Source organism: Lissotriton vulgaris, chromosome 8 (genome assembly GCF_964263255.1).
Source record: "Lissotriton vulgaris chromosome 8, aLisVul1.2, whole genome shotgun sequence".
NCBI classification, from domain to species: domain Eukaryota; kingdom Metazoa; phylum Chordata; class Amphibia; order Caudata; family Salamandridae; genus Lissotriton; species Lissotriton vulgaris.
Window position 1 is genome coordinate 140287119 of NC_141696.1, and position 14454 is coordinate 140301572.

The 14454-nt window shown below is 51.1% G+C and overlaps 1 protein-coding gene across 1 annotated transcript in view; it reads right to left on the minus strand.

The window, feature by feature from the left end:
- Positions 1-14454, minus strand: part of PAAF1 (proteasomal ATPase associated factor 1) — a 145365-nt gene that overhangs the window by 129637 nt on the left and 1274 nt on the right. The gene's annotated exons all lie outside the window — the stretch shown is intronic.

Sequence of the window (14454 nt, forward strand, 5' to 3'; positions counted from 1 at the left end):
CTCAAGGTGTATGAAGATTGTACACGTTCTCTTAGACCAGCCGATTGTTCAAGGTTATTAATTGCTTTGCAGAAACCTTTCAAACCCGTTATTTCTGCTACTGCTACAATTGCCAGGTGGCTTAGATATGTAATGTCAGAGGCGGGTATAGACACTGGCTTCTTTGGAGCACATTAAGCCAGAGGCACTATGGCCTGAAAATCATTTATGTTAGGTACCAGTTTACATGATATCATGAAGCGGCTGATTGGTCTTCCAGTTCTACTTTCAAGCAATTTTATTATAAACCTGTGGGCGATGTTGCTTCTGTTGTCTTGGATAAGCGTTAAACTAGCATAATCTGAAGCCTCCGGTCCTGTAACAGAATAGAAAATTTGCTAGCATTCGCGCCAGAAATTTCAATTCTATTAGGGACACGGAGGCGAGGATTATTCCGCCCAAAATACATATTATGATGCATAATTGTCCTGTTTACCCTCCCTAAACAACAGGTTTATGTCAGTTATTACGAGAATGATTTTTTGTTTCAGGCACAGACCAGAAGGGTAAATAAACCATAGTCATGGTCTCTTGGGAAGGAGTGGTCTTCGGCCTTCTTGCACAAGTTCGACAGTTCCAGTCTTGTTTTCGGTTGGATATGATCTGGATGCTTTCCTGATGTTCTTGGGACTATAAATCGGTTCAAGTTGGATTCTGCTTGTTGAGCAAAGAAAGAGGAAGTGTTCCGGTGTGGAGAGTCATTTATAGGGCTACTCCAGAGGTCTTTCAAACTGTGGGGCGCGCCACCCTGGGGGGCGTGGAAGTGTTCCCAGGGGGGCGCCAATGGGTCTTCAATTACATGTAAATTAAGACAGCTTGGAAGCGCAAAAGGAGCGTTTCTAGGTTGTCGTCATTTAAATGCAGAAGTTAAAGCCCATAAAAAGGCGTCTGGACTGTAATTCCGAGTGACATGAGCAGGGTCAGTGAGTGTGAATTCGGCATCCAAGACAGGCGAGCACCTACCATTGTGCTGAGTGGGCTGCATCGGCCCCCTGCGACCTCCTTTTGTAAGTTAGCACACATATATCGACTCGGCTGCAACAAAGAGCTGAAAAGGCGCACCACAATTACACCCCAGACTCTTACCCGGCCCCACAATCCCATTTCGTTGTGCGAATTTGGAAACGTTTAGTTTGAATTTAAACATTTTTGTATGCGTTTAAGTCACTTCGAGATTCCAGCCCTCCTCAAACAAACAGAAAAATGCTCTCCCAGGGCAGACAGGAAGAGTGTACTGACCCTAAGGCACTTAATTGTGTTAAAGCTCGTGTTAAAGCTTTCTCTTTGAGAGTGAACGTGGTGATAGCAATACAGTGCTGTGGCAGACTCGACCTTTTCAAATATTATACAGGCCCTCAGACTAAGGCTGATCGAACTCGAACTTTCTGTTGAATTAAATTATCATAATAGATTATTTTAGGTCGTTACCCTCCCTTTTCTGGGTGCTGCCTTTATCCTGTATTTTTCTTCTTCAAATATGATATTATTGTTATTATTGTAACGCATTATGTAAATTTGTAAAACGCTCTGATACACGCAAGGGTTATGTTCGTGCTATAAAAAACTATAAAAATAAATACATATTTAATGTGGATTGGTGGAAATCGGGAGGGGTCAAAAATGCCATTATGACACCCCACACTCATCAAAAAGTAGATAGCAGGAGTATCCAGCAACACTTCCACTTCAACATGTAAGCCACAATAAATACCCATCATATGGTGGTTAAAAGGCTGTGCTATGCCAAAAGAATTTTGCTTTGTACAGAAAAGTTCAAACATTTAGACAAGTGTATTGAATTATAACATACATCTGAATAGAGTTTTATTTATTTATTGGCGCTGTTAAGCCAGTGATATCGGGCAGCACTATTAGAAGTAAAATGCACAAACAGAAGATTATGTTTTGACATCAAATAACAAAATGAACCTTCCATATATTAACCTGCTTACTGCTCATTATATACAGCTGGGTGTATGTAGGTAGGTATATATGCCATTGTTGTGCTATCTACAGATATCTACGAGCAACCTGAAGAGATTAGGGATTCAAGCAGGGTTGTCCAACCTTTCACCCTTCACAGGCTGATAAAGGGGATATCATTGAGTTAAAATTAGAGCATGTTATTCACAGAGGTGCAAAAATTGGAGCATGGCTGGTGCCTGTTAGAGATGGCATGGCGAGCAAAAGAAATATGGACTGGAATGCAGCCTCAAGCAGTTACCAGTAGTAGAGAGAAATTCAAGTTTTTCACCCATTCCTTTTGTGCTTTCTTCAGCTCCACGCTGTAAGAACCTAGACCTGGTTCGTGTGCTCACTCCATCATAGGCCTCACTCACCCGATTGACCAGGGCAAGTGGGCCAAAACAGGTTTAAGGCTGCTTGTGCTCTTGTTCTGAGGGCTCTGGCTTTCGGTCTCAGAACACAGGGTGCATTTTGCTTACTAGCATCAGGGCTCAAGTCACTATTGTTGCACACAGAACAGGACCTAAGCAACAGGGGAGGAGGGAGGGGTAAATGTGCTTTTTTGTTGCTATTCTTTACACAAAGTGGCAGAAAGCCTGTTTGGGCATCTGGCCTGGAAGTAAAATAAATTAAAGTAATGGCCCAGTTGAATGGGAAGAGTGGACAGTCTGAAGCTGTAGGTATTATTGGTGCAGCAGTTGCAGCTGTGCCAGTGCTTCTTTGAAACCTTGGCGCAATGACCTAAGGGAGAGGAAAAGTTAGTGGTGAGGAGACGCCTTGATTTGGACATCTGAGAGATGAGGGATGCAGGGAGATGAGAGGGAGAGAGATGGTGAGAGATAGGATTGAGAGGGGTGGTGTGAGATGAGGCTATGTTGTTAACAAACGTCTGTACCTATCATTAGTGAAATAGGTGCAGTGGCACGTTTGCCCAGGGTTCCACAACATCACAAGTTTGAATGTTTTACAAGAATCATAAAAAGGGTGCATGGGGGCTCATTTTCCTTGCTAGCATTAGGACAGATGGTGCCCTTGGCACAAAAAAGGTGGGCAGCATGCAGTAGCTCATTTTCTTTCAGAAAGAGACGGGGCTTGTTGCGAGATTGTAGTGATGGTCAGACATTGTGGGTAAGGAGTGAAAGAAGAGGAGATAGACCGCTTCTAAGGGCTACAGTCATCATTAATGCAGCAGATGGAGTGCATTGAGGCCCACAGCACCCCAATTATGGGCAGTAGTGTTTTGGATCAATTCTATTCTTGTTTGATGCTGTTGCATTTTTATAAGTCCCACATTCAGTGTGGATTACAAGCTACAGAAAAGCAATCCAGAAGTGATAACATGATCCCCGCCCCCATTGATCATCCCTCCCCAAATCCTTGCCATATAGTTTTGGAGGGGGGCCTAACTTCAAAACATTGTGCTTTAGGGGGGGCTCAGGGCAAAAAAGTTTGAAGACCTCTGGGCTACTCTCTATGGTTGATGATAGTGCTACGCTAAGCACTCTGGGAATGTAATGTTTTCAATATGTTAAAAAAGTTTTTATTGTCTGCTGTTTATTTGCAGTAAAGAAAGAGAAAGCATAACCCTCGCCTCCGTGTCCTTAATCAAATTGAAAATTCTTGGTGCGAATACTAGCAAATTTTTTATTGTCTTTTGGCCTAGCGGTGGAGGAGACCACTATTTTTCTTCTTTTGCATAGAAGCGGTAATTCCACTTTTCATAAATCCAGCACCGCCTTAACTCTATTTCTGCCACTTTTCTCGTTTTCTAGCTTAGTATTGAGGTAAATTTCCTATGTAGTCTATCTTTCTTTCGTTCTCTGCTCTTCCTGTGTCTTCCTTGTGTGTCTTCAGCGTACGTTTATCCCTTTTATCTGCTTGTCACCCCAGCTTTATGCAAGACTGTAGATAACACGTACTCTTACAGGCCCCTTTTCCCCACAATGAGGCAGAAAGGAACAAACACTTTTATTTCTATATTTGTAAAAGTGGGTATGTGATAAACAGTGGTACCACGAGCTCTGGTATTTACAGGATGCAGATTTTATAGCACCACAAGGGAAGATTTCACAATAATTGTGAGTCTTCCCCTGTTCAGAGATGCAGGAACTAGGAATTTATCTGCACGATTTGCACCACGTTTTACATGCAAAAATAATTTGGGTTAAAAATAAAAACAGAGGGGAGCGTTGTTTGCACAACAGAGGTAATCTGATTCAGACAAATTTGGAAGTTTACTTTGCAATCAGGATTTTAGAAGTGGTAGGAAGAACCCCCATACCCCCCAAATCTCCCCCAGTGATTGTTAGTCTATCCACACGAGCAGAATGAAACTCCTGAACTGACACAAGATTCCAGTCACTGTCCTGTAGGTTGCCACCAGTTTACCACAGAAGGAACCATTTTATTACCATCAATTAAAATTAAATTAGATACAACTTGTGGAAATGGTATATGCACATGGATTTCTGATTTTTTTGGGTGGGAAGCAGTTTTTTTGTGCTGTAACTGATGGGAACCGTATTCGCAAGCAGTAAAGAGGGTTTTCCATGTTTTTGGATGTGGTAATTGCAGGACGTTAGGAGCAAATAACAAACAAATAAGAAGTTAATTGGATGGAGCGTCACCCCGGGGAACGGGGGTGTGAGGAGCCCGCCGCTGCAGCTGCAGAGTGGAACCCAGAGTGGAGCTGAGCCCGAACCTCGGAGCCGGCCCGAGCCGAGGCATCCAGCGGGAGAACCGGGAGCAGGAGCAGCGCGGACCCAGCCACTCACAACGGTCACAGACAGAGGTGGGCCCTGCAGCGAGCTCCAAGGCAGCCTAACGCATGAACACCACCCGAGACTCTCTGGTTCGCGGTGGGGGAGACGAGCTGCTGCCGCGGCCAGCTCAGCTCTGCTGGACCTCCACATACTCTGCTACGGGTCCCCTCCGGGTCCAGCGCAGCATCTGAGCCTCGGGATCACACGCAAGCTTTAAGGGACCTCATCACAGCAAAGCACCGATCGCCGCCATGCGGACATGCCAGCTTGTCTGCCCTGAGCCTCCGGTTGCTGAAGAAGCGAGGTGAGCGACCCCCTCCTCCCCTCACCCATACGCGAGGCAAAACGGCGGCCCCCAATGTGTCCCAGCGCACCCACAGGGCAGGGTGCCCAGGGAAGCCAGGGGTGTTCTTTGTTGCCTGTCTTACAACTAATGGGCACCCCCAACCCTGCAAAGATCCCCCGCTCTCGACACTCTTTTATGTGGAACAGGGCCCAAGGATGCCTGACCCCATCATGGACTTTAAAGAGGACTTCGTCGAGGGGCGTGGCTTGGCGGGCTGCAAGATGGCCGCACTGTAAGTGGGCTCTGCCGGCCAATCATACTTATCCGTCAGGATCCGACAGGCATCGCAGTCAGATCGACACTACCTGGCGTTTTCCTGACTCCGGAGCTCCTGCGGCGTCTTCCGATCCTCCATTAACCCCGCTGTGAACGTCGCCGGCGGAGCTCTGTGCCTCGTGACCGGCGCTGTGTACTTGGGCCGGAGGCCTTCCCCGGTGCGGCCCGTAGGCCGCGGGCGCTCGCGGACCTGCCGCTGACCTGCCGACACTGCTGGAGCGGGTGAGTGGCGCTGTCTCTGCAGGGACTGCTGTTGGGGTTGGGGGCCGCCTGCTGTGCTGGCTGGTCGCGGACGCCGCGGCCTGGTTCTGGCCCCTCCGGACTCTGGTGTGTGCTGCGGCGGCCGACCGGCACCGGCCCTCCTCACACTCCTCAGCTGGCGACCCCCTTTGGTGGCGCGCTCGCTCCTTCCACCGCTATCAACTGGCGCGGGGAGCGCCCTGCTGTTCTCCACTCCTCTGCTCCCGCGACGCCCGCTCTCGTCCTGGGCCTGGGCCTGGGCCTGCTGTTGGGATCCGGTGAGGCCCCGGTGAAGCCCCAGCCTAAATTTCCGGACGGGTGGCGGGGGTGGCCCTGCTGCTGCTCTCCGCCCCCAGCGGCCCCTGTGAGTTTCCCGCCGGGCCTCTGCTCCTACTCTACTGCTGCTGGCTGGGGCCTGCCCACCCACTGTGGGTTGCTGCATGGGCTCTTCCCCCTCTGGGGGTCATTTCTGACCGGCACTGGTCCCCTGCTGGTCGCCACCTGCTCCTGGGGAGTTCCACCACTCCCCTGGCCTCCTACCTGAGGTGCCACCTGCCTCCGCTCTGCTGCCAGCCGTCCTCTCATCACTTGTGGCCCTGGGGCCTCGACCGTCGCTGCTGGACCTGCAGTAATCTGTTCCTTCCCCCCCCCCCTTTTTTTGCTCGGCTGGGGACGCCTCCAGGGCGCCTGGCCTGTGATCCTTGCTGACCGGTGGATTCTACGTGGTACCTCCATTGCGCTGTCTGCTGGGTCCCTGGGGGGGTCCATCTCTTCTGGCCATCGCGCCGCCCACCGCCATCGCCCCCTGGTTCAAGGGGGGGTTAACTCCTGTTGTGCTGCCCTACCCTTTGGAGCTCTTTGGACCACTTGGTTGGCTCGCAGTGCGCCTCCATCCTGAGGTGCCTGGGGCCTGCGTGGTGGTCGGTGTCCGCTGGCTATAGACCCTGTTCTGCCGCTGCTTTCTCCTTGGGCTACTCCTCCTTGCCTGGCGGTGTGAATCTGATGCGGCCATGCTTCTGTCGTCCCTGGTGTCCTGTGGCCTGCTATTGTCTCATCCCGGCTCGACACAATGGGGAAAAACAACCTAAAACAACCTAAGATCACCTTTGATCTGCGCCGATCTTCTCGGCAGGACACTGCGGGCGCCGAGGGTGCGGACTCCGCTGCAGGGGCAACCAACACTTCGCCTTCCCGTGATGACGACCTTAAAGCCATAATGTTGGAAGTCAAGTCCACGGTTACGGGCATTGCTGCTCAGCTGGACCAACTTTCTGCCTGCCTCGATCACGTGAAGTCCCGGGTGGATTCCCATGACAACCGCCTACTGCACGTCGAGTCCCGGGTATCCGACGCCGAGGACTCAGCCACCCAGGACCGGCAGAAGCAGCTGCAGATGGACAAGCTCGTTGCGGTCATAGGTGAAAAGATGAGGACTTGGAGGCCCGTTTTCGGAGGAGCATCCTGCGCATCACGGCCCTACAGGAGTCCACGAACATTACTAAAATGGAGGACTTTGTGGAGGGGCTGCTCAGGGATCAATCAAAAAAGATTTTTGGACATTACCTTTTGTGTCTTTATAATAAGTTTATTGTCTTTTCACAATTGTGATATATGGTGCACCTGTGCTTATGTTAAGTTCTGTATAGAACTATCACTGTGATGGCGGGTTTTGTGTCAGTGTGCACATAAACCCAAGATTACCACTTAAAAAGGGGAAAGTATTATTGAGGTTATTGTGGGTCAGGTGCATTGCTATGAAGGTTCCGCTATCTGCCATTTTTCAGTATTGCTGCTCAGGGAGCTGTTTGGCGACATCCTACCGTCTTCATTGTCGAAAGGGCTCATCGTTCGTTGGGGCCTCATCCCCGCCCTGACCTCCCCCCACGCCCGATCATTGTGAAGATCTTAAACTATCGAGACCGTGACACCATCCTGCGGGCGGCCCATGAGAGGGGGAGCATCAACCATCAGGGCAACAACCTCTCCTTCTATCCAGACTACACCCTCGCTGTGCAGGCCGCCCGGAGAGAATTCCTCCCTGCTAAACGGAATCTTCTCAAACACGAAGTCTCATATTAGTTGGCCTACCTGGCTAAACTACGAGTTCGTCATGGGGCTAAGACACTGGTCTTTCAAGATCCTAGGGAGGCCATGGCGTTTGCCAAAAAACTGGACAAGGAGTCACGCTCTGCCGCCCCTTCGTCTCAGCCTGATGGGTCCAGGCACCTCAGTGACATTGAATGAGTAGTGACTAAGAATGGTTCTCCTTTATTGATGTCTGCTACTTACTGGCTTGGCCACCCCGCTTCCCTGCAGGGGTGTATGCTGGGTTCCGCCATGCCCCCACAGGATGATTCCCAGTTCTACCCTCTCTTTTTCCTCTCCTGGTTGTGGGTCCCCGGGGTGGGGCGGGTGGTATGCTCAGCCTGATTGGGGGGTTGATGTGGGTGGGGGGTGGCCTGAGGGTTCGTTTCTGGGTTCTAGCTCTGGTAGCTCTGGGGGGGATTGGAGGGGGCATTTCCTGCATGATTGGGAGGCGGTGGTGGGTGGGGACGGGTGGGCAACTGAGGGTTGTTCAGCTTTTTGTGCTTTGAGTGCAACTTGCCATGGGGGTTTCGGGGGGGGGGGGGGGTTGTTCCTCCAGGAAAATGGTGGACTATTGTATTTTTTGTCAATTTTCTGTTTCTTTTCACCAATGCTGGTTCTGGTGCAGATAGGGCCCAGTCCTTTTGGTCCTCGCTTTTGGCATCTAATGTGCGATACTGTGCAATTTGTTATGTCTTTGGTCCATCACCTTTGCAGTCTCTCCGCTCTCACGTGCTGCCTCTGATGTGCTGGTCTCCTTCCGGCCCAATTGGCTCCCCCCCCCCTTCCCGTCGAGGCTGGCGTTCCTCCTGCGATGGCTCCCTCTCATTCTATGCTCCTGCCGCGTCTGTGCTCTTCTGCCGGCCCTTCTTCCCCACCATGGCTCCACTAGGCCGCTTGCTGCTTGGCCTCCCGCCCCACGCCTCGGATCTGATCGTCCAACATCTCCTGTCCTATGGCTGATTTAATTTGTTGGTCCTGGAATGTCCGTGGCCTAAATGACCATTGCAAGGCCCGTCTGACACATGCCCACCTGCAGCGTCACAATGTTGACATTTGCCTCTTACAGGAGACTCACCTGCTCCCAGCTTCGACCCCCAGGCTTGGCGCAAGATGCTGGGGGGAGTCCCACTCATCCACGTACTCTTCCTACGCCGGAGTGTCTCCATTCTGCTGGGCCGCGGTCACCCCTGGCAGACCACACGTGTCATAGTCGACCCTGAGGGTCGATATGTGATTCTTCACGGGATGCTGCTCGCTCAACCTGTTACTATTGCTTCGGTGTATGGCCCCAACACAGACAACCCTGAGTTCTTCTATACTATTTGGCATCTGATCTCCTCCTGTGGCCCTGCAGCGGTACTATGGGGTGGCGATTTTAACGTCACTCTATCTGCAGATTTGGACAGGTCGGGCTCTTACCGGTCTCATCCGCACGCGGCCGCTGCTTTGTCTTCCAACCTATCGGACAACTTGCTAGTCGATGTTTGGCGTCACCTCCGGCCCCATGCCCGGGAGGCCACGTGCATCTCTGGTGCTAGGGGCTGTTGGTCGCACAATGACCTCTGGCTGGTTTCGCCGGATGTCCTCTCTTGGACTTTGGACGCCACTCACATGGCGCGCACACTTTCCGACCACGCTCCGGTCCGCCTACTACTGTGCCCCCGGGACTCCCAGCGCCGCGCATTCACCTGGCGCAACCGTTCCAACGCCCTCCGGGATGCTGTCTTTTGCGACGAGATTCATACTGCTGTGGTTAATTATTTTGAGCTTAATGTTGGCTCTGTGGATTCGGCCTCCACCTTATGGGAGGGATTCAAGGTATTCATTCGGGGTGAGTGCATATCCAAGCAGGCCGGTGTCCTTCGGTCCATTCCTTCCATACTTACCAGGCTTGAAGGGGAGATCCGGGACCTTGACGCCTCCATTGCGAATGGCGCTGGCCCCGACGCATTGGCGCTCCTGCGTCAAAAGCACTCTGAATTCTCTGACGAGGCTGGCCGCGAGCTATCTTTTCTGGGTAGGGAGGGTCGTGCTCGCCGCTTCGGGGAGGGGGCCCGCCCAGGACGCACCCTCACCAACTTGTTGCGCCCACCGCGAGCCTCCTTTTACATCACTGCCCTCGTAGACGGTGGACCGGATCGCACCACCTCTTCCGAAGAGATAAAGTCCCGCTTCCTTTCCTTTTATTCCCGGCTATATTCAGCCGGCACCCCCCCTCATCGGGGGGGACTTTGATGTGATTACTACTGCCCCCTTTCCCTCATTAATATTGATAATAACATTTTCGCTAAACTTATCGCCTCCCGTCTACTTCTTTTAATGCCAACCATCACCCTCCCCAACCATAATCTTCGTACTATTTTTTCGGTCCTACATCAAATTAATCCCGACCTTCCGGCCGTAGCCGCGCTGCTCGATGCCACCAAAGCGTTTGACACGCTGGATTGGCCTTTCCTCTTTTACGTTCTCTCACGTATGGGATTTAGCACTCATTGTTTGAGGAATATTAAACTGCTTTACACTTACCCACTCGCTCGGTTACGCATTAATGGCCAAATCACAGACCCTATCCCCATTTTGCGTGGCACGCGGCAGGGCTGCCCTCTGTCGCCCATGCTTTTTGCCATTGCTATGGAGCCCCTGGCAACCCGCCTCAGACAGCACCACACCCAAAGGGGCATCAGTTTCTCATCCCGCTCCCTCTTGGTCTCCATGTATACGGACGATATCACCCTCTTTATTCGTCATCCTCAGGAAAATCTCAGCCCCCTGGTACGTGAGGTAATTCGGTTCAGAGGGCTTTCGGGGGGTCCATATTAATTGGAATAAATCCGTACTTTTCCCCCTGACGGATGCCACTCTCCCGTTTGTGCCCGACTATCCCTTCGTGTGGGCTACGGGTCCTACCCGCTATCTCGGCATCTGGCCGAGCAGGGACCCGGACGACCTCTGGAGGTCCAATTTTGGCCGTGCTGTGGACTGGCTGGAGTCCAAGATTCCCCAGTGGACTCGGCTGCCACTCTCCCTCGCTAGCCGCGTCGCCGTCGCAAAGATGGTAGTCCTCCCCAAATTCCTTTATCTTTTCTCTAACATACCCATCCCTCTGACTGCTTATTTTTTCCGCAGGTTGCGCTCTCTTATGGTGTCCTTAATCTGGGCGGGGCGACAGCCCAGGGTCGCTTATGAAATCCTGACCTTGCCGATGGCCGCTGGTGGTCTTGGTGCTCCTGATCTCCGGCTGTATGCCCTTTGCGCTTAGGCTAGCTTCCTGCATTTCTGGCTGCATCTCACTCCCTTTCAGCCTCACGTCGCGGTGGAGACCGATATCGCCACCCACTGGCCCCTCACTACTGCGCTGTTCGTCACTGTAGTGCGTCCCAGCTCGGAGGTTAACACGGTGGAGACGCTGCGCTGGGCGTGGTCCTATCTGCGCAGACTGGCTGGACTCACTCTTCTATCAGCAGGCACTATGCCCATTGCTAACCACCCGGACTTTCCCCCGCTCCAGTCATCCTGTAAGTCTCGGGACGCAGCGTCGGGGGGCCTCGAGACTGTGGCTGATCTATACCCCAATGATTCTTTCTATCCGCTCCCGGAATCACCATCCTTGATGGACACGCTTCTGTATTATCAGCTACGCGCCACCGGCCGAGAATTGCACCCGTCCTTTCCGCAGCCTTCGCCTACTTTTCCTGCTTTGGATTTGTTATACACATCGGATTCCCCTTGTAAGCTTGTTACCAGACTGTATGCCTCTGCCCTGTCGTCCTCCCAGGCCTCCACGACGCGGGCGCGTGAGGCATGGAGTGCCGACCTGGGTCTTGATAATTCGGATGCCGATTGGCTCTACTATTGTAATCAAACTACTAAATTTTCCCCAAATTATCGGCTCCGGTTAATACATTTTAAGTTTTTACACAGGTTCTATCGCACTCCACGACATCTTCACTGCTTAGGGCTCATTCCTGATGATTCCTGCGTTCAGTGTTCTGCCCCCTCTGCGGATTTTGCTCACTTGGCATGGCTTTGCCCCTGGGTACAGGTGTTCTGGCTGGAGGTCTGTTCCGCGATCTCCGAGACTGTTGGCGCTGCCGTCTCTCCGGATCCTGTTCTCTGTCTCCTGGGTTTTGTCAAGCCCTGTCCAGATGCGGTGCGCCGGCTGATTTTGATGCTCCTGGTGCTGGCTAGATGCCGGGTGGCTATGTGTTGGGGCCATCGGCCTGCCCCCTTGGTGTCGGCCTGGCTGGAGGATGCGTCCCGCTGCCAAACACTGCTATCGGAATTTTGGGATCTGCTGCCGGCTAGATCACGCCCGCTCGATATCTGGGGTCCCCTGGTCGCTTACCTCCAATCCCGCTCCTCCCCTAGCGAGCCCGCGTCCCCGGTCCCTCCTGCTGCCCCTGCGACCGCGATTGCCACCGCTTTGGTCGATGTGTAGGTGTCATTGGTCGAGGCACTACACCTAGGCCCGTTCTCATCCTGTCCTATTAAGAGCAGAGTGGGCTCCAGTTGCTTCCCTATCCCCCCTCTGATCCTGCCGCTGCCTCTCCCGCGCTCCCAGTCGGCCTCAGGGTCCGCGGCGGCGGCCGGAGTTGCCTGTTAAGTGTCCACTGCCTGGCATTCCCCCGGGCTCCCCTCACCCCGCCTCACCAAGCCTAAAAGCCTTTTCTTCTCCATATGCACCTCTGGAAGAAACTGTATTAAATATTCCGCCTCCTTGATAAGGGTTTATCGTTCTTTGCCACAGGCACTGTATTGCTGAAGACTGACCTTCATGTACTTGTATTGATCTGTACTTTGCCTCCCTGCACAGAACTATTACATGATGCTTCCTTATTTGATTGTATTGTTGTTCTGCACTTGCATCAATAAAAATTATATAAATAAACAAAGATGACTTCGTCCCCCCGCTGAACTTTGACTTACTCTACCCGTCTAGGACTGCGCCTACCCTTTTGAGAACATCTGTAATTCTTTCTTTCCTCCCCGCTCTACTCCTCTCCCCTTGCCTGTTACTGACCTCTGCCCTCACCTTGTCCTGGCCCTAGTCCCCATCCTGTTTACCTGTGAATTTTCCCTTGTCATTTGAGATCTAGCTATTTTGTCTGATGCCCGATGGAGCTACCTGGTTTAGCTATAGGGGAGAAAGGTTGTGGATTCCCTCCTTGGACGTCACCTACCCATTTGGTCTTTAGCCAGACTTCCTTTCATCTCTCCTGTCCTCTCTTCACGCATCCTCCTTCTAGTTATGTCTCTCCTTCTCTCCTATCTCAATGTTTTGAGACTGAACTATTTTGACTGATGCCCGATGGAGCTACCTGGTTTAGCTATAGGGGAGATGGGTCATGGACTCCCTCTTTGGTCGTCACCTACCCAGTAGGCCTTTGGACTGACTTCTTTTCGTCTCTCCTTGTTGTCTTTTCCCCTTTCCTCCCTTTCTCACCCTCCCCTCTACGCTCCATTATTCTGACCTCCATGTTCTTTAAATGTTTCCCATTGAGACCTAGCTTTTTGGCAAAAGCCCGGGGGAGCTACCAGATAGTTATAGAGGAGATAGGTTTTGGGACTTTCCCCTCGACCGTCACCTACCCAGCCGGACTTTGGACGGACCTTCCTTTGTCTTTCTGCCGTTTCTCCCTCACTCCTCTTTACCCTTCCCCCCCTTCCCCTCTACCCTCCACTTATCTCGTTCTCTGTGCTCCTGTAATTGTTTGTCTAGCAACTGATGTAAATCGAAACTGATGTAATCTTGTAAATCTGTGAAACCTCATGCAAAGTGCTCTGATACCTCCGGGTCTAGCCAGCGCTATATACAACTCTTTAAATATATAAATTGTTCAAGAAACCTAACAATATAGATTGGTTCTTTAATCATATACCTGTGTGCAATCTGTCGGTCACAGGATTGTATAGTCATAAAAGATCGTAGAAGGTTAAATGGCCTGCTGCGGGACACAGCGCGTAAACTGCAGCTTACATGTTTGTGTCCTAGTAAAAGAGCACAGGGAGTTCCAGTATTTTCGCAGAGAAAGTAGTGTAGTTTGCTGCTTCCAAGTTCTTTTCCTCATAATTAGATCAGTAGGTTGTGTGCCTGCTGCAAACATATTCACGTAGCTAGAAGGGCATATGTTAGAATTCATGCAGGGCTAATGCAAGACCGTTTCTTATCATGTCTATGAAAACAGTAGCTTTGAAGAGTAAAGATATTAAGACTCAATACTGCATGCCAAAAGTAATCCAGTTTGAATTGTGGACCCTATAACATTATTGATTTAATTAAACACAAATCCCTGCCCAAGAAATGCATGAGGAAATCAAGGAATGCTCCTACTGCCAGGCAGCAGATAGGGAAATCAGCAGTTATGTATAAGCAGTGTTCTTTGGCTCCTCCAGAGCCATCTTCAGCTGTCTCTCATGTGAATTACCAAGATACTTAGATCTTAGGTACTTGTGCCACTTTCTGCCCACCTGGCAAGGATTACCTCAGCTTTTTCAGTCCTGAACATCATTCAAAGTGAGTACCTCAACAGCTTCATGTACCCCCTTCTGTAGTGAGGAATAATCAAGATGGTGTACAATAGAAAGAAAAAAAAAAAGCACTACGCTGCCATTTTCTCCCCTATTGGTTCACTTTAGTTACAATTGTGGCACCCGCGCTTTAGCTTTAAACACCTTTAGCTTTAAACATCTTAAGCTAAAGCATGGATGCCACGATTGCTTCACAAGTACAGAAATAGA